The sequence below is a fragment of the Pteropus vampyrus genome, unplaced genomic scaffold, assembly GCF_000151845.1.
Source record: "Pteropus vampyrus isolate Shadow unplaced genomic scaffold, Pvam_2.0 Scaffold69, whole genome shotgun sequence".
In the NCBI taxonomy this organism is placed as follows: Eukaryota; Metazoa; Chordata; class Mammalia; order Chiroptera; family Pteropodidae; genus Pteropus; species Pteropus vampyrus.
Genome location: NW_011888850.1, coordinates 5,408,709 through 5,429,757, shown reverse-complemented (window position 1 = coordinate 5,429,757; position 21,049 = coordinate 5,408,709). Strand labels below are relative to the sequence as shown.

The window sequence follows — 21,049 nt, the reverse complement described above, 5'->3', positions numbered from 1 at the left end:
CAGGCCTCTTGACCTCCACCACACCATGCTGTTTCTTCCCCGACATTATCTTTAAGTACCCTCCCACTTCCGAAGATCCACAAAAAGTCATGATTAATTATATACCAAACATTCATTAAATAAATAAACATAAACACCTTGCTGGTATTTGCCCCATGCTTTAGTATGCATCCAGCTGTACGATGATCAAGACTCAATGAGCCCCAGAACTTTGCGAATGGCTCCGCCTCAGGGGTGGCCCTATCAGTGCCTGGCTGCTCCTTGCAGAGAGCTTCAGTTTACAACTATCTAATGATGCTGGATGGTTTCAGAAAGCACTCAGCCCAGGGAGTGCATTGCAGCACCAAATATATTTTATGAAACACACAGAAATGTAGTAATAACTTTCAAAATGTATTAGTCTCTCGTCTGGGTACACCAGATCCTTAAAGCATCGAGAACACCATCTTGCCCCTCTTTCCATTTATTTTGTGTTATTCCTTACTCGCAAACATTTTAACTAGCCATTTCTAGACAAATCAAGACGTTTTCATCAGCCCTCCCGCAACAGCAGCTGATCATTTTAAAATTAATTCAAGAACAGAGACGTGTTAAAGATAGCACCGGATTAAGTCGAGCGTCACGTGAAAACAACAGAAAGTTAAAATTCTCAAGCAAATTGCACAATCGCTGTGAACATTAGCATAAAGTGTAGGTGAAACACCGTAGCTACCTCTGATCCTCGTATATTACTTACTTAAAATCCTACAGTATATTCTGAATAATAAACGCAACAGCACAATTCTTCACGCTCAGCACAACCCACCAAATAGTTTTCCAGGCATTTGCAATTCACCAGTTACACTCAAAAAGCCACCCCCAACTCCCACCTCACTTCACTTTGACCTTCTATGAAAAGACAACGTTTTGAGCCATTTAAGAAAGAGAGAGAGAGAATCCCGGTGGAAAATAATACACAGCTGTGATAATATCGCGGTTTTTTTTTTTTAAGTATCATAATATAGTTTTACTTTTAATAATAAAAGATAAAAAAGGGGCGCCTGTGAATAATTAGAGATTGCAGTCTGAAGCCAGTTACAGTCACTGCGATTGATAATAAACTGAAAACCCCTTGAGAGCAGGTAAATGCTTTGCAACCCTGACCCCCTCGCTCTCACATTACTAACTACCCTGAGGTTCTTGCATTACATCACCATTCAAGCGATTGGTTCCTGCATTTAACTCTCTCCCTGTCTCCTCCGATTAGGACCCGCGCCGCAGCGAAGAAACTTCGCCCGAGTTTGCTCTTTCTCGCTTCGCTTTTGATTTGTGGCCTCTCTGCTCCTGTCGCTCTGCCTGGCTCTGCTCGTTTTTTTCGTTTTTTTCGTTTTTTTTTTTTTTTTTTTTTTTTTTTTTTTTTTTTTTTGCCCGACCCGGCTTCGGTTCAACTCATTCGGGTCGCGGTACTAGAACAAACACTCTTATCAAAGTGAAAAGAAATGCCTCTTCGGGACCAGAAGGGGAGTGGAGGGGCTGGGAGGAGAGAAGGAAGAAGAGCAGTAACAAAGACGGGCAGAAAGGGCAGAAGGGGAAGAGAAATAAGAGGAGGAAGAGGAGGAAGATTCAAGAGAAGAAGGTGGTCAGGGCAAAAAAAAAAAATGTATAAAATCAGAAAAAAAGCAAATAAAATTAACAACGAACCTCATGGACATCACTGAGGCTGAATTCCCTCCTGAGGTGCAGAACATGAGAGCTCTGGAATGAGTGTGTGTAGAATTTGAGCCAAAGCTTAACTAGCCTGAGTGAGTCATATCCTTCCCACTTGATCCCAGGCCAAGCGATGATGTAATGCGCTGGCCCTTCTCGAGCGCCCGCTCGGCTCTCTCCCTCCGCCGCTCGCTCGCTCCTTCTCCCGGACTCGCCCTCCTCCCCCTTCTTTTCAGCTCGATGCTGGTGAAGTCACCATTTAAATCTGGCAGAACTGAAGCAAAAACTTTAATGTAACCAAAACAGCCCCAGGCCGAGTTCCAGACTCAGAGAGCTTTCGCGGTGCAATTGCCCTTAGAAACGTATAAACAGAGAGGGAAACAGTGCCGCCTGGGGATGGCCCAGCAGCTGCCTCGGACTCTGAGACGCAGCGGCCGGTCTGCTGGCAGGGGTCCGCGGGTTCCGACGAAAAATAATTTTTTAAATGCTGATACCAAAAAAAAAAAAAAAAAAAGAAAGAAAACGCCCGTGTGTTTGCAGAAACGGAAATAGCGATGGAAACACACGTCGAGATGGGTGAAACAGAACAGGTCGGAAGGACCCAGTATGAATGAATGACCAAGACAGGGTAGTAGCCCCGGCTGATATTCAGGACCAGGCGACACGGTCTCCGTGGCCTGGGGCCGTTTTTCTCCTGGAGATGGGACGGGATTTTCGGTTGCTGAATGCCAGCCACCAGGCCCCTGGAGACTTCTCACATCTGACCCCCCCTGTCAGCGAGGGGCAGTCGCACATTATCCTTCATAAAGGACAGCGAAGCCCTTTAAACTGTGGAATTCGACCCCACACTTCACACCTGTCCTGCTCAGGCCTTTACCTAGAAAAGTCCAGACACCTGGCTGCTTTGTTAGTTTTCACTCATCTTCCCTCTGTTTTCTCTTCCCCTCACCCTTCATGCCTCCTTCAAAAAGAATTTAAAAAAAAGAAAAAAGTAATTAAAAAAAAAAGGGAAGTTCACTAGAATTTTTTTTTTAAAATACCACAAAAGCAGAAGAAAGGCATGGGGTTGTAATTTATTTATTTATTTATTTTTTAAAGCATAGCTTTTTTTGCCTCGATCTACTGCCTCTCATCGCTTTTGTGACCAGTGAATCAAATAGGTGATACAAACATGTGACTCTTCATGTCCGACTTCTAAATTGCTGCTTTCAGAGAAATCTCTTAGCTTATTAAAGGTATCTGCTGCTAAGGGACAGGGCAGTTCATCCGAGTCCCTAGGAAGTTCAATCACAGCTTCAAGGAATATCAACACTCAAGGTGAAGAGTAAAAAAGCAAGGTTTGCCCAACAGTCTCCCTGACCCTGGGGGCTGGGGCGGTGGGGGGCGGGGGGGGGAGGAAGGGGACGAGCTTTCTCCAGCACTTGGCCCTGGAGCGTGACATCCCCAATTGGCGCAGATGCTCCGGTTGCTCCAGTGACACCTTTCTCAAGGCAGGCAGCTCTGAATTAGAGGTGATCAGCCGTAATTACAGCTGGCGCCACTGAAGCCTGTGGCCTGACAGCGGCAAATGTGGCTGCTATAAAGTCGGGCCCACCGTGTCAGTGGGCTGTATAACTCACTTCCGTCTGACTCGCCAAGCAGCTATTGATTTTTCTTCTGATGCAGGGAATAAATAAAACAAAACCTTCATGAGCTCCTGTGAGCCTTTCCACTTCGAGGCAGGTTGACAAGATTGTATATAAACGGCTTTCTCCTTTTTATAAGAGGCCATTGACCACGCTGGTTAATAAATATAAAGCTAAGGACTTTCACTTTCTCTTCTCTACGCGCCACGACTCGCTTTGGTTTTCATATTTAAGTGTTTTCTTTGTTATGATTTCAGGCGTATCAAAATGGATATGTGGTGGAGTTTGCCAAATTGACATGGTCCTGTAACCTTGATGGGAAAATTCTCTCTCTGGGATTTTGCTTAGACCACGTGCTAATAGCAGCTGGGCCAAACTGCTAGATAGTGGGCCCTTTTTTTTTTTTTTTTCCCCTTCCATGAAGTAGGTAAAATGGACCCTGTGCTGTAGGTAAAGTTTACATAAAGCCATATCTTTCCTGTGTCTTCCTTGGAAAGCAACAAAAGAGATGACAGCTTTGACCGAAGCCAGGCACAGGCCTCTCGTGAGAGACACCAACATCTTTGCTCCTGCCAAGAGGAGGTAGGGGAAGAGAGGTCCCAAGGTGGTGAGTTGCCTCTGATCAGGCAGTGTTGTTGCCAACAGGTTTGGGGCTTCTCGAACCCAGCCAGACTCCAAGGACCCTGTACCTGGTGATGATGCCGTTAACCAAAAAAAAAAAAAAAAAAGTGCCAGGACACACTGACATTCCAATAAAACCTCTTCGGACCGCTGGCTTGATTTGGAATCGATTTCAGAGCTCAAAGGGGTCTGGGTATTTACCTTCGCACTGGCCGTCCGAACGTAAGTGCCCCCGCCATTCCAAATAGGCATTTTCAGCGGCCGCTGGGTTTCTCCCCACTGGAAAAGAAACTCTGCTTTTCCATTTTCCTTCCCGTGAGCAGCGAATGATAGAGAACATCCTGTTCCCAAAAGGAAGTTCCCTTCCGACTCCAGAGCTTCCTTTTTCGCCCATTTGGCCCTCTCGTGGCCTCTCCCCAACCACCCCCTCCATGTCCTAACTGCTCTTCTGAGGAAGGGGGTTCTGCAGATAGGAGTTGTGAGATGCTGTAATTCCACTGGGAGCCTTTTTAGAAGTAGCCCCCAGCCAACGGGCTAGGCCTCCAGATTAGCTGGCTCGCTCAGGAATGCTTACGACACCCTCCTTCAGGACGTGTCATCCTTGGGGAGAGGGTGGTGGGTACCGTGCAGCTGTTCCGTGTAACTCACTCACATACTCCCAGCTCCTGATGAAATGTTCGGCTCCAAAGAAGTGGAAACCTCTGAGATTTAAGCTCAGAGTTCAGAACGCGTTTGGACTATCTCCAAAACAACCCACTAGAAAAGGCCCGCAGGACTAAACCTTATTTGCCTGGGTGAATTTCTGAGCTCAGAAGCATTATGGAAGCACACAGCAAATATAAGAAACGATAACCATCCTTCCTAGAGAGAGCTGCTTTTTTTTTTTTTCTTTTGGGTTTGAATTTATTCTTTGAGGAAAAGCATATCGTCTTCTTTCAGATGTTGTTTTTAAAATTTAACCCGTGATTCCTGCAATCCCAGGGAAGTTTGAGGGGCCAGATAATTTCAGAGTTAAATAAGCTGTAATGACTATCACATGTACCCGGCCATAAACCTAGTATTAAAAATTATTCAGAAAAAAGTGGCATCTCTTCCTTCTTTAATTTACGATAACCAGCCAGGTGGTTTTCTGAGGCCTCCTCTGCAAATTGCTTCCAGCAAACCTTCCGGTCACAGACCACTGCACACCCACGTGGTGTCATTCGGCCTTCCCTTCAACTTGGGTGTCCCGTATTTCCACAGTGGACGGAGGTTGAGGGGCTGTCCGGTGAACCTGTGCAGCACATATCCCGAACTGTGTGGGATTAGCTGGTTTATTTTACATGGTCGAGCCCGCTAAAGCCAGCTCCCAGCAAGCACCCCCAGGGAGTAGGCAAAGGAGTGGTCAACTCTTGGTTACTTCTATTTTGTACTGCACTTCCTGCATCCCAGCCCTGACACCAAGTACCCTTAGGGAACCTGCAGCCTTTCCCTTGTCAAACCTATTCATAACATTCTGAAGTGGCAATGTCGAATGTGACTCAGACAAAGGAATGAATTGCCAATGATGGAAGCATCAGGGAGCCTTGGGGCAGGCGCTGGGAGCTATGAGAGCCCCAGGATCAGCTCTAAAATATCCTCATTGATTCTGTCTGTTATAGATTTTTTTCTCTAGCTTCTCCATCTTTAAAATGTGTATGTCATTGTATCGCTCGAACTTATCACAATGTCTGAAAAGCAGCTGACACTCAATGTTTGTCGAATAAATGAATGAGTGGATGAATGAATACACTCCTCAGCCTAGGCATTAATGTCTTGCTGGACTATCAGCTGGGGTAGGAGTTTCCACTTCTCTGGGCTCCCATGGCATTGAGAACAGATTCTACCCCTGAAATAAGCCCTTTATGGAAGTACCTATTCCCATGCCTGTCTTCCTCAGGAGTCATTAGCTTCTTCAGGGCAGAAACTAGGCTTATCCATCTCAGCATCCCTGAAACCCAGCAAGTGCCTGATTCATGCAGTTGGTCCTCAAGAAATGTGGCTGAACCTGAAGTGGTGGCAGCACAGGCTGCTCAGTCTTCCCTGCATATTTTCCTTCCTGAAAGTCCATTTTCCCTTTTGCATTCTTATTCACACCTTTTTCTGTGGCTTACTTAAGATCTGGAGCATCTAGAAAAGCTGGAATAATAAGAAAATTCTAAGAACTCTATGGGTTGGCCTTCTCCACCCCCGCACTATTCCATTTCTCCTCGAAGGGCCTCTCGTTCCCCTTTTCTCAGATCCAAATGGCAGCGATGCCAGGATGAGCACCCTGAAGTTATCAAAGCAGCTGGTACTAGACTATTTCCTTCGGTTTGCTACTTAAAGCATCCAGAGGAATTGAAACTTGAAACTTGGGGTGAGCGGAACTGACGCGCTCCTATTGGTCGGGGTGCTTGTCTCATGGTTGCTGAGGCACTGTAGGGAAAGGAAGACCGCCAGCAGGACTTACTCATCCCCAAAGCAATGCCGGCGTCGGTTCTCAGCAGTGGTCCTTACCCCTCGGGGTCAAAACGACAGGAAGAGCAGAATAAAAAATGCTGGAGGACAGGAGGGCCAAACATTTGTAGGTAGATATAGATACAGGATCAGAGCCTAATGGTGTTGCTGGACTGTATCGAATTCATGTTCTGGTGTTAAATGGAGCCAGGACGTGGCACAGTAGCTGAACAAGAAGCAAGAGAAACAGGCCTCTACTGCAGGCTCTGTGGATAACCGTGGTTAGGAGAGGTAATCTACCAAACTCCCATTGTCCCTTTAGACAAAGTGTGGTGACTGAGCTGGTCTAGGGTGAAACAAATGAAGGTGCAAAATTTAAGAAGGTGCTCAGTCTCGGGGCGCATGCAAGTGCAGGGTGGCAATTATGCAACCCTAAGAGTGAGTGCCTCCTTAGATGTTGAGCTGTGGGTACCCCACTTGCCTCCTCCAGTCCAGGCCCTGGACTGGATGCTGAAGATTAACTATCACCTGTATACTCGTGAGCACTGGCAGGACTAGTAAAAAGATTTTGGGAGATGCTCGGGCAGTGTGTGGGGCGGGGGGCGGGCGGGGACCGAGTGATGCCTGCAATAGACTGGACTTTTCCTTGGAAAGGTCACTTTCATCAATCTTGCCTTCTCCTCAATTTTATGTCCTTTAGCTTGCCATTCTGTCCCCCCCACCCCCACCCCATATTAATTGCTTGTGTGAAACATCAAGAGTATGGCCTTCCCTATTCTCTCTGTTAGAATTTGTAAAAATTGATATTTTTCCATATTTTGTAGCTCTTACATGCCTTATTGATACATATATGCATATACATATACGTTTACATGTATATAAATATATATACAAATGTGTGTATATATATGCCAATAGATGTCACCATTAGCCAACATTTATTGAGCACATGTTCTGTGCTGTGCATTGTGTTAGGTGTCCCACATATATTAACTCTTTCCATTTTTTTCAGTAACACTATGAAATAGGCACTTGCAGTACACCCAGGGGACTCAGGGGATTTTGCCCAGTGCAGCTGAGACTTGAACTAAAAGTTGTCTGATGCCAAAGTCAAGGATGTGACCACGTCACCTCACTATCTTGTATCGGTGCACTAATGCCTTCCATAGCTCAGCTGTTCTGGTTACCTGGGTTAATCTGCGTGTCCAGAAGCAAGCAGTGTTCTGGGCCCTGGCCGTCAGGGTGGGCAACGTGGGTCTTGGGAGCTTCATGATTCTGATCAGAGATTTTTCCAAAGGAGGAAGGCTGGAGTAGAGGCAGAGAAGAACGGACTCTTTTTGGTGGCATAACATCAAAGGATAAGAAGTATAAGTCGCCTCTCTCAGGGAACAAGCCGATGCCCCTGCCTCACACCACTCATCTGGCCTTCATCACCTCCCCTTCACAGCCTGAAATCTTCTCAGGGGCCAAGCTCATCCCTCTGGCTCTCCTTGTGCCCTCGGGTTGCTGGTTTCTGGAGGGGTCTCCCCATTTCACACGCAGAAAAATGTGTGCCTGCCGGAACCTGACCATCGTTTGCTGAGAATTCATATCTAGATTTTTATCTCTTTATATCTTATAAATTCAAACCACTGGAGTGTCTTTTTTTTTTCTCCCCCTGAATATTTACCCCCAAATACTTTGCAGTCACACAGAAAGGCTTTCTGAAAGAACTTACTTAGTGGTTTAGATAGTAGCCTTGAAAATCTACTCTGCTGGCTGTTTTCATTGTTAAATATTTTTAAATTAAAAACAAAAAACTGCGAAAGTAAAATGAATTTGAAGAGCTTTTGAGGGCATTAGAAAGAAAAAGGAAGGTTTACACTCAAGAATTACATTTGCGTTTTTTTTTTTTTTTTTGTGTTTTTTCTTTTCACAGACAGTCCAGCTGTAGGTTCTGTGTGTGTTTAAAATGGACCTCCTCTTGCTCTGAGCAGGGAAGGTCACCAGCACTGACTTATCCAGAGGCATCTGCAGAGAGAATGAACTCTCCAACACTCTGGCCTGGAAAGGATGAGAGGAATTTTTTTTTTAACCCCAAACATGGAAGGCTCTCAGGCCTTCCAAATAAAATGATCTATGTTTTTATTAATGGAGCCCCTGAGTTAAAAAGTTGGTTTTGATAAGAGAGAATAAATGAAAGAGAAAACTGCTGACATAACATTTTAGTTTCCAAACACACTTCACATTCTACTGTCCCTCTCAGGCCTGTACATGCCTGTGGTGTCTGTGCTTACACCAGAATCCCAGAGACAAAGGTGCAGTTAATCCTGCCTCGCGCTGAAAGTCAGCTCTGCACATTAAGAAAACTATCACAGTGACACTTTCATGCGGCCTATGTTTCTATCTTTCTAGAAGCACAGTACTGTAGAATTTATGGATAACTTAGTCTTACCCTGTCCATTCCACAAGAGGGAACATAGATACTATGATGTCCAAAGGGTCTGTAGGTTTGGAAGTGAAAAATCTTAAAATTCTCATTCTTCGTAAGCTTTGGAATTCCTCTGACGCTAGTAGAAATGGGAGTCGGGCACCATCTGGGCCCATCCGAGTGACTAATTCCTTTTTTTTAGCACCCACCCAAATTGGGAAGCGTGCTTTTAAACTGGAGTAGGAACACAGTTTGAGCAACAATCCTCCTTGAGAATAAAAAGCTGTGAACCCTCATGGACTCCAGATTAAAATCTTAAAAAAAAAAAATCTCCCACAAAACATGTTCTTTTTGTAGTCAACTTCAAGCTATGGTCTTTTACAGGTAAAGAAAAGCAGGCACATACTGATGACTCTCAATGCCTTGAGGGCTGACCCCTGGCCTGGCATTCTAACCAGCAGACGCAGGGTGTTTTCTAGCTCAGTGTTTCTCAGACTTGGTGTACCTGAACCGCTCTGGAGAAAAGATTAAAATGCAGATTTCCAGGTACTATCACAAACATTGTAACTGTCACGATGGAGCCTAAGTATATGTAGTTTTAAGCAAAACTCCCTAGAAATTTTGATGCGAGTGATCCACAGACCACACTTCAAGAAAGACTGAATTCTAGCTGGTCGTCCTGCGGTCACGGAACTATTAGAAACAAATAAATGAAATAAGAAAAAGAGAACAAGTACAAATATGTGTGTATCTCCCCTGCTGTTCGGGCTCTGTCAGAGCTGCGACTTTCTTTCATTTCTTATTTTTTAAGGTAAAAAGTATAGTCTTCTGTGCTAAAATTATCACACTCTTAAAAATTGGCTAAAGTGGCTTTTCCAAAACAGGATTCTACAGTGGATGGAAGTAAAACATGCGTGATCACAGGAACAGAACGCCATCTAAACAGTCTCTGGAACTGAGGACTCCAGGAGCCCAGATAAGATTAGGGTTTCCTGACCTGTGGCTGGTTTAGCAAGGCACTTCTTGCCTCTGTTTACTATCAATGCTCGCAGATGTTTACTTTGCAATATTCCCAGTCCCCTAATGTGACAATCGCTGTAGGGGAAGGGGGGTGCTTCAGAGAGGGGGAGGAAATATTAGTGGTAACTAAAGAGTCTGTTGCATGGTACCAGCCCACCACAGCTTTGGCAGGACTTGGTTATCTTCTAGAGCTTTGGCTGGACATCCATCGGTGGTCTTGGTTCTGCATACCACAGACCACTACAGAATTCTACACAGGGTCCCTTTCTCCAGGGTTCTTCACGCATCATTTTCTCCAAAGGATGTTATAAAATTTTCTCAGAAGTCTTTTAATTTTAACGTTGTAAAGTGCCATAAGCACTCGAGAGGAGAAAGTGGCAGTCCCTCCACAGACCCAAAAACAAGAGTGACCGATGAAGGGGAACGAGGATCATGACCTGTGAGTCATCAAGGGCTGCACCTACGGCTAAGCGGGAATTAAGTGTCTGAATTACAATGACAGTCCTTGTATAATTTCTGTTTGACCAACTCTCTGTCATATTAATGCTGTCACAGTATCACTGGAACTGCTACTGAAACAGACACCACCACACGCAAGCCCAGGGAACAGATGAAAGGAAAAGCTTTGGTAGGTGCCGAATGTCTGGGAAGACAACGTTGCAACAGAAAGTAGCAACGTTCGTTCTAAGAGAGAAAGGGTTGGGAACATGAAAAATGAAGGTGGATGTGACAGAAGCAAAGGTGCCTTGTAAGCATTTCTTTGGTCACTTGCTACCCTTCTACCCAGAGGCCATCACACTCCTTTCATTCTGACACAAGTTGAGGCTTTTTACATTCATTTATTCAGAGGAGCTTTGTGTCCACAAAAGAGAAAAGCCTCCAAGACTTGGAGAATGAAGAGATATTGATCGATATTCATTAATGTCTTTGAATGAATTTCGGGGTAGCAATCTCTTTAAAGTTCTGGATACTTTCAGAAAGAAATAATTTATAGTTGCCAGCACATTGTCTTTTCCATCTGGTGAAGAAATATCCTTCTTGTTGGCTGCTCGTAGGCAAAGCCAGAGTCCTCCCTGTCTCAAATCCGAGATGCCATGGTGTGGTGTCTGTGAGTGCGTGTGCATCTTATCTCAACTGAACGGTACCCACGATACACGGTTGCATAGGGCATGACCTTGCAAGGTTAGATGTTTTTGAGTGTAGAATGCCCCATAACTCAGTCTTGGGGCAGCTCATTTTAATTTGTCAAAGTTTCTGTTATTTTAACAAAAGCTGTTTGTTGTTATGTGATACCTCCTGACCTAGCCAAAGCTCGGCAAAATTAAGATCGTTTTGTTTTTCTTGCGTTTCCTCTTTCAATCTCTCTCTCTACATTTCCTGATGGTCTTTTGTTCTTAACTGGTTTCAAGTCACCTCACAAAAGATTTTAGCCGATAAAGGCACATTCGCTCCATTGTATAGGCTGAGAACTCAAGGAAATGCAAAGTTCTAAGATCTTTGGGTGGTACTGGAGACACCAGGACAGAAAATGGAAGGAAAGTGGTTTGGCAGAAGGATGCTGCTGAATCTTTGGTTCTAGGTTTCAGAGAAAACGGCAGAAAACAAGCCAAACAAGGTTTCAGACCTCAGGAAGCCAGCATTCTAGTGGGTGGAAAGAGCTGATAAACAAGTAAACGAGCAAATAAATAATCGTTGCTACTGTAACTGCTACAGAGAAAATAAAACACAGCAATGAGATGAGATGTTGGGTGTGGTGAAGTCTTTCACATAAGGTGTCCAGGGAAGTTCTCTCCGCAGAGAAGACATTTTACCTGAGAACTGAACTAGGATACAGAGGCGGAAGCGTGGATATGGGGACTGCGGTGTGCAGAGGGAGCAACCTGGACAAACGCCCTAGGGCAGGAAAGGACTGAGGCGGGGCGGGGGAGAGAAAGCCATGGAGGAAAGGAGAGAGAGGAGAGAGATAACCTGGAGAAGTAGCAAGGGGCCTTGCGGGCCATAACAGAGAGTTTCTATTTTATATTAAAGCCGAGGGAAGCCACTGGAAAATCTAGAGAAGGGACTGATATAATCTGATTTTCATTTTGAAGAAATTGCGTTAACTGCCGTATGGAAAAGGGATTGTCAGAGAGTAAGAATTCGAGGTTGAGATTTTGCAATGGTCTGGATGAGGGATGACGGGGCTTGCACTAGGCAGGAAACGTGGGTGGGAGGAGAGCCGGGCCAGAAGAGGCTGAGGTAAAGCCAGCAGTGCTATCTGGGTTGGCTACAGGAGCAGAGAAGAGGAGGAACCGAACAGGGCTAAGCGTTTCGACCAGACAGAGTGGGTAAGTGCTGTAGCTATTAACTGTGACGAGGAAGACAGATATTGCAGATGACTTGGCGAGGTCCAAGAATTTTGCTTTGGACACGTGAACTCTGAGATACCTAGTGACATGCGGATGGAGAAATCAGAAAGGCAGGGGGCCGGGAACATCTGAGCTCAGTGTGGTGGTCAGAGCTGAAGACATCCACAGGGAATCAATTTTGACCGACTGTCTTTAAAGCCACAGACTGGGGAAGTCTCAGGAGTGAGTCATGCAGGACACTCCTACAGGAAGAAGAGGGCAGAGGAGGGTGAGCTTACTAAGGAGGCGGGAAAAAACCCAGGGAGGAGGCAGGTGAGAGTCCTGGAGGTCAGTGTCAGCACAGCAGTCACTTCAAATGACCCGGAAGCACCAATTTGTTAAAAATCACTTATTCGGTCGTTCCTGTGGCTGCGTTCGCCCGGGAAGAGATTAAAAGGCAATGGAGAGAGAATGGACGCTCCTTCGCCCTGCCAGGCTCCTGCAGACATGCCGCTCCTTTCCTCCCATGGTTGTAAATATCCAAAAAAGAAATTACTGTAATGCAAAAAATTTGAAGATTTTATTCTCAAGCAACAAAAGATAAGGAGATTTAAAAAACTTCTACCTGGTGCCAAAGCTTTAGAAATCCTCTGCCTGGCCACCTGTCCCTTTTACAACTAACTGCTGTTCACAGGGGAATTAAAACATGGTTCTAACTGCCCGAAAAATACTTAGTTTTTATTAGCGAGAGATAAACTTCCTGTCAAGAAGGACTTCTACTTTATTCATGACCATTTCAGGGATTCAGCAGAAATAATAACATTGAAATTATCCATGGGCATTAGATGGAGACCTTCATTTGTCTCAAAGCCTAGGGAGCAAAATTGAAAAGAAAATCCTAAATCGTGTTTTTAAACAATAAGCCTTACTGACATGTGTGATTTTAATAGCACTAAGACATTTCCTCCTTTGAGATGGTCCCAGGGTGGTCTGGGGATGTGCGCTGCTCAGTAGGTTGTAAGAGCTGCTTTTCAGCAGATGTTTTCTAGAGAAAAGAGGTCTCCTGGGATAGCCTGTAAAACGGGAAGGTCCCTTTGGAATGTGTGATGCTATCTATTATATTAGACCTGGGAGGCCCTGGATTAAAAAATAATAATAATAAATTTTAAAAATTGAAGGGACTTGAGAAATTCACCATCCCAAATTTCAGAAAACGACTAATGTGTTTTCAAATTTGAAGGCTCAATTCTGGATATTTTATGAAGATCCTTATATTGTTTTAAGTAAATCCAAATTTTCCTACGCAGTAGTGGTATGGGGTCTAAATAAATCTGTCATTCCCCTGAAGGCTCATACTGTCTTTGACTTAGAAATGGCAATAGAGAAAAGGTATGGGATGGGTGTTGGGACACAGGGAGCCAAGATAATCCATGAAGACAAGTGCTACAGTGGTTATTTTAAATATGGGGTAACAAGCAGAAAATTATCTTAAAATTTCAAAGGACTGTGTTAATTCAAACTCATACAGTGGTAGACCATGAAGATTTAAAAGTCCACATTTCCTGATTTTGTAGGTAAGAAAGCTGACGGATCAAAAAGTTGTCTTGTGCTTAAAACCACCCAAGACCCCCTTGTGCCTACTTCAGAGCTCTCCCTATTATATTCCAGAGAGGCCTGGTACCTCTGGATTAAGGGAGAGTCTCATTCAGTGATGTTCCCAAATTCTTTCTTAGCTCTGGGCTCTTGGTAGTGGGAGCTGTGCCCTGAACAAGATGGCAGCCAAGGGGTAACAGAAACGGACCGGTGAACAACAGCTGGGCCCAGGGCACTTCCCCTTAACTGAGCCAGCTAGCCAGTCTCTATAGATCAGAGTCTGTCAGGGCGTATTTCATAGTACATTATTAAATATACCGATATTTTTGTGACAAATAAATGCATTATGAACACGACATTTGCCTGCAGTTCTCCATAACATCCTAGATCTGTTCTTAGACGTGGCTAAAAAGCAGAGACTGTGGCCCCAATAATGCCAAGTGATACAGAGCAATCTCCTACCTCACTTAATCCCCCTGCGCTTTTTCCAAGAAGAAAGCTGAGGTCAGAAAGGTGTGATGACTTGGTCAAGAGCACAGGGTTATTAACTAGATAGATCCCAGGTCTTTTCACAACTTAGTCCAGTGTTTTTTCCATAATATAATTTTTCTTTTTGTCTGGTCTCCTGGATGTGTGTTGTTTTATTTTGGAAAGTGATTTCTGTACTTGGTTGGCTGGGGTGGTTGAAACTCATTTTTCCCCATTCATTATATTTGTTTGTTTTATTGTAGTAAAATACATATAACATAAAATTTACCATTTTAACCTCTTTTTAAGTGTACAGCCAGTGGTATGAGGTACATGGTTGAACTTCTGAGATAGTAAAGAATAGAAAGTGTTATAATAACTATTCTAAAAATAAAAGCTAATTAGTAATTTCTTACTAAACGCTAAGCAATGTGCTAAGAGCTAATCTGCAATATTTTGCTAAATTCTAAAAGCAAATCTGGCTGCAATTCTTATCCTTTTACGGATGAGAAAACAAGTTCAGAGAGGGTAAGTAACTTGCCCAAGGTCACACAGCTGGCACCCAGCAGAGTCATGTTGCAAACCCTGGCAGCTGGTTGATGCATTCATATTCTAATCTACCACACCTTGTTGCTTTTCCTCTGGGGCTGCTGTCAAGCAAAACAAAGACAAACTAAAAGGCTCGATTCTTCTTTCTTGGCTTCCCTGTCTGCTTTGAACCCTCGCATGTTGATTGGCAACTGAGCTACCCAAGCGCAACCAGAATATGAGAAAAAATACTCGAGACAGGGAAAAGGCCAAAAGTCTCTTGCTTCTCCGCTGACAGTCTGAAAAATGAGGATCTCTCTCTTCCAGTTGAAGCTAGCATCCTCTAAGACAAGCCCAGGGTATGCAAATTATGCTTATGTGAAAGCAAATTTTAAGAGAACCTCTGTTTTTTGAGAAGAGATCATGGAGAGCAGGAAACATATTTCTAAATAGGAAGCGTCTGAATTCATTTCGCAATAAATGTCACTAAATAACTCAAGCGATCTAGTATATACTTTTGGATAATAGATTGTTGTAGGAAATGTAATTACAACTTCATCAACAAAGCAGGCTGCTATAGACTGGTGGAAAGAATACACATACACTGTATAAAAATGCACACACTGTATATTAGTAGATTTCTGTTGTTTTGACTAATATTGATCTGTATTCTCTGGCTTTTCAGATGGCACATGGGAGATACGCGAATTAAAATCAAATTTTGGACAATTACCTCACATAAGCTATGTATATCCTCAAACACTACTCCTTGTATGCAAGTATTCATGGATGCAATAATTTTATATGACTTTGGAATAAACCGTCAGCTTCTCTTAATCTGCATTCGTGACTATAGAAAGTACTTCCATTGACAGAAACAGTAGCCCCTAGGATTCCAAACTCAGGTACATGGCTGATGGAGAGATACACTTAAATTCCCTAATAAAAGGCAGCTCAAATAAGTATCTTTCAAATTATGTGCCAATTGTTCTTGAAAATGTCTTACTTTCTGTCACATACAGCAGAGACTATTCAGAATGACATCAAGAGGGAAGGAGATGGCAGGAGAATTGGCACAGGAAGCAAGAAAGAAGCCCTAGGGAGCTGGACCCCATGTTGTGCCTGATGTGTGGGTCTCCAGTAGTCCTGAGCTTCCAGCTAAGAGGAACATCCTTATGCCAGCACAGGAAGCAGAGGACCCTGGGAGCAGGTGACATTACAGAAACAAAGATTCTTGACACAGGAAACAGACTACCAGAGCTTACAGCGAAACAACAAATGCTTTACTTCTGTTCTAGGAGCTTGGCTTGTAGCCACAGCCAAACCGTCCCCAAATGCCCCTGATGTGAAGGTCCCGCACCGGAGATGAAGTCCCTTTAGTGGTGCTTTGTTGTCGTTTCTTTGTATTTTGAACTAATTTCTGATTTTCAGAAGAGTCGCACAGATAGAACAGAGCCTTCCCGTACACCCTGCGCTGAGCTTCCCCGTGATGTTTACATTTTATTTCACCCTGGCACATTTATCAAAACTAAGCGGCTGACGTTGGTGTAATACTATTAATGACAGACCTCATCAGGTTTTTCAGTGATTTCCTCTTTTTTCCAGGATACCACCATAATGGGGCTTTCATAATTTTATTCCCTTGCTCCAAAACAAGCTCTCAATATCTAAGTACAGTAAATATTCTTCAGTTATTTGGTTGCATCCTGTATTTTTAGAATTACCTGCCTCTATTCACCAACATGTATCCTGTGAGGTTTGGCTAGAGCCAAACTGGACATGTTTGCTTTCTCTCAGTATATCCTGATCTTTCTTACATTTACAACTTTGTTCACGCTGTTCCTTCTACTTGTAATCTCTTCCAGGAGTCTATTCTTTCTTTAAGGCTCAAGTCAAGTGCTTTCTACTTAAGAAAGCATTCCTAGACCCGCGAGTCAGATGTGTCCTTTCTTGCCTAAGAATGTCTGTATTGGTGCATTTCTCGTGCTTCGCACTGGGAAGGGTACCACCAAACAAACATCAGAGCGGGGCAGGGTGGAAGGGCAAGGTCTGGGCCACTGAGGGTCAGTGAGCAAGAAAGCCCCAACTCAAAAGGGGAGGTAACAGGAGTCTCTGGGTGCAGGCATTAGAGTGAATCTGAGAAGAAACTTCATACTCCCACCCGCTGGTAAAACCCAATGCCTTATAATGCTTGAGACATAACAATATAATTCGATTCCGATATAGATTGAAATTCTATCATAAAAATAATATAAAAAGAGCAGGTTATTTCCTACTTGTAACATTCCATTACTTTAACTGGAATAAAGCCTGTTTTCACCCAAACTCTGCTTAGATGAAAACCTAACTCTTTGCAAACTTTTTTGTTTTGATTTTTGTATTTTGTCCTTTCCATACGATAGTGAAGATAGGAATAAGCAATTTTTTCTTTAGTAGGCATACTTTAGGGAAAAACATAGATGTGTCACTGACTATAGCAACTGTTTTATACTTTTATAATTACACATTTATATTTGTATAATTACAATAGAATTTTGTTATGGATATATAATAGATATGATTATTAAACAATAAAGTTTGACCTCCAGAGATGTTTTTAAAAACCAGACAATGGAAAGGAATGTATAACGTGACCCCTCATATTGGAATGCAAAACGCTGATATTTTTTCTACAAATGAAAAGATGTGATATACTTTTTATCAGTTTTCTTATATATATTTTAGCAAAGAAATTTAATAAAAACCGAACAGTATAAAGTGAGATCATGCATTAGACCTAGGAGGGAAAATTTCATGAATTTTCTTTACATATCCTCACAATGAATTCTGAAACAGGTAGAGTTTAATAGAGATTAAAATGTGAAAAACAAAACAAAATTTTAAAAATGTGATATAACCTGACTGATAGAGTCTTTTATGAAAAAGTCTGATTTTTGTATATGACTATGTAATACTCAAGGCTTGGGAAATTATGCAAGAAGGCGTATGATTAACAGTGTGACTAAAAGGCAGACATGCAGTTTTTAAACCTTTAATTATCTTATACACAGTAACTGTTTTTCTTTTTAAAGGCAAAGCAAAAGTTTAGAAAAATCTACTCATAAGAACTGAATGTTTACCACTTACAGTTTTTTTTTTAATAAATCTAACACATCCCTCAAATAAAAATATAAATGTGGACTAACTTCAAGTCCATTGAAGAGGTATTTGTTTTTGTTTCCTGGCTTTGTCATTTTAGAGAGACAGGCTGGATGTGACTTCAAAAATAATTGTATGGAAAAAATGTTTATTTTATTTGCAAACTTAAATATTTTGCAAGTTTACAAATAAACAGAACAAATTTTTCTCTTGTGTAACACTGAGAAGGATTTTTTTTAACTGTTTCATCTTTTTTCTTCTCTTTATTTTTTTTAGATCATCCAATGGGATTTACTTAGAAAATGATTCCAATCCCAAAGAAAATATTTAGGCAGATTTATTCATATCCTCGGTTTAATATGAATAGAAACAGCCTACACACATTTCATTGAAGAAAGGAAGTATGTCCACAGCTCCTCTTGCATATTAAAAAGTGCTTTTTACTCCAAAAACCTCAAATAATTCTATATCTTTAATAATTTAAACACTCTCAAAACAGCAGCTTCTAGAGAGGGACACAGTAGCATTATCATTGCCCAGAACAAAACTTGATGTCAGCTACAAACGACTAGAACGGCAGGGTGAGTGTTCACAAGAACACACTAAGGACTGGTATCCTTGATGTCTGTGACTGGCATTGCAGTGCTTACTCTGGGATCGAACGAGTCCACTTAGTGACGGCACTTAGTGACAGCATGCATCTGAGAACTTTTTGATGGTGCCGTGTAAATCTTCTGGATTTGTTTAGAGTGGGTCATTCAGGGGCAAGTCAGAACTTTCTATAGGACCCCAAGAGCACCAATCCTTGTTTCACTCTCCACTTCAAAGCTGATTCCCAAATCTTGTTGCTGATGACCCGATCCAAGCAAAATTTATGACAGCCAAGCCCCAGTGCAGTCACGTAATTCGGGGCATCGTTGTTTCTTGAAATGGGGTTTAGCCTGCAATGGATCACGTCTCTCCAGTTTCTGCTTCTCCCTTCCTTACCCTCTTCCCTTTCATCGGTCCACCCTCACCCTGACTTTTATTTAAAAATTTTAAGATTTTTTTTTTTTTTTTAAGCAAATAGTTTTGGACTGATTCTCAAAAAAGCTGCACCTGCATATATAAAGGACCCGTTAACACCAGGAAAAGAAAGTGATTTGGGACTGACTCAAGGCAGGGAACTACCCAGTGAATCATCGCTGACACCTCCAGAGTTTCTTTGGAGGTCTCTGACTTAGCCCAGCCCTGCGCAGCTTATGAGAACTTAGCTAAAGGAGGTATGGCCACCAGCCATATTACTCATTGGGGATATTGAGTCATATACATTTATAAGGGGTGGGCACAGAACATGAAATATCCCTAAGGTGTTTTGTAGCTTAAATGATGCTGCTAAGCCAGAGCGATGGAGCTCAATTTCTAATTCTGAGCGTACCATGAAAGTTTCATCTTCGCAACATGCGTTTCTTGTTTATTACCTAAAGTTTTGGCAATGGCCCCATGTAACAACATTCACACATTTCTCAATAAGTTTACTTTTTTTTTTTTTTTGAGAGATGAAAATGAAAAAAAAAAGCAAAAATTAGATTTCCTTAGACCATTTGATTCGTCATGGGTGGAATGGCATTTATATGGCATTTTGTATATGTTTAAAGTGTAAGAAACGCTCTTTGTGCTTCTTTGTATTTTAGATTTGCCTTGATTTTATTTGGATATGTTAACCTCAGAAGTTAGATCACACCCACCGTAACATGCGTGAGAGTCTACCAGATACCTCTGTCTTGCTTTTCATTTAGACTGAACGCAATCTTTGAATAACGGCCTTGCAAAGAAAGGAATAAATCTATCTGTTATCTCAACCACTATTTGTTGAAACAGTGGTTCAAGCCATTTCCCCCTCCCAGATCCTCCCTAAATTTCTCTTTCTTACCAAAAGAAAAAAAAGAAATGATAGAACTTGCTTGTCTGTTCTCTCCTCCTACCTTCTTTGTAAAGTTCCTAAATACATGCTTTTAAGTTTCATTTAAACTGGGGCATTTGGTAAGTTGATAGTTATAGCATGCTCACAGCTGTGGGAAAACTGACATAAAAAATAACCAGCTCAGAAAAATGGCCCATGCACAACATCTTTGAGTTTTTATGTTTTATTAGCAATTTGGACTCGTTACTGTTTGGGGGAGGAAGGAAGGGAGGTAGATGTTTCTGCAAGTTGTTTCTTTAATGTATTAAGCAGAGTTTTCCAATCAGGTTTAACACAACTCTACCCGGTCCTTTCAGCTGGGCTCCAGCAGAACCAGAAAATGTTGACTATTGGTCCTTATTCTCCTCCATCGCCCTGTCTCCCTCCCAGTATCTCCTCACGTCTCCCCCATTTTCCTGCACTAAAATTCATTATCCAGCAGAAGTCAAACTGCGTATCTCATGAAGCTTCCACAGAAAAATGAGATAACCTTATCTCAACCCAGGATGCTCTCTGATCTCTCCTAGTTTTTGTCTTCCTCTTAGTCTTTTGGGCAAAGGCAAGATTACCATTTGCAGCTTCTACAGTGTCACTATAGTTTTGAAATATGACAGCCAGAAAGAGCTGGGTAATATTTAATAGCCTGAGATCACAGATTTCCCTGACATACTACTTAACTAGGTCTGTCTTTCTTTCATAACTCTCATTGTACATGTCTGTGACTTGTGGAGAGAATATACTATCTCTAAAACTCTCTCTCCCTTTCCTTTTTGCTCTTCCAAAGTTTTAACCGCCTCCCACCCACCTGAAAGGGCTGTCCATTTGTTATGGAAAAGAACTAATGTAGACTAAAAGAGTTCTGTTCCTAATCTGCTAAGCCTCTTGGTGAGTCTTTGGAATACAAACGCAAACTGCAGGCTGAAATAGCCCTCTGTGGCAAGCCTCACGAAAATCAGCAATTATCACATTTGAGAAAATGTTAAATACACAGGCACCATATTTTCCAACTCAATTGCTACTCTTTCCCTACAAATGCAGGAATGAGGACGACGGAAAAACGGCAGGCGCAAGACGCATCTGAAGAATAAAATAGAAAAATTCATTTACTTACACTCTCATCCTCAGAAGGAAAGAAGGAAGGAAGGAAGAAACGAAGGAAAGAAGAAAGGAAAGAGAGAGGGGGGGAAGGAGGAAGGGAATAAGAGAGGAAAGCAGCAAGGAAGGAAAAAAAAAA

The 21,049-nt window shown here is 42.6% G+C and overlaps 1 protein-coding gene across 3 annotated transcripts in view; it reads right to left on the bottom strand.

Annotated features, from left to right (window-relative positions):
- The window catches only part of LOC105293215 (cyclic AMP-responsive element-binding protein 5-like), a 301,909-nt gene that overhangs the window by 33,436 nt on the left and 247,424 nt on the right, over positions 1-21,049 (bottom strand). The window contains exon 1 of one of the 3 annotated variants that reach the window (XR_002780790.1): positions 1,681-1,801. The exons of the other annotated variants lie outside the window; for them this stretch is intronic. The gene's annotated coding sequence lies outside the window, so the exon portion shown is untranslated. Of the gene's footprint in view, positions 1-1,680; positions 1,802-21,049 lie in introns of those variants that run through there. 3 annotated transcript variants of the gene reach the window in all.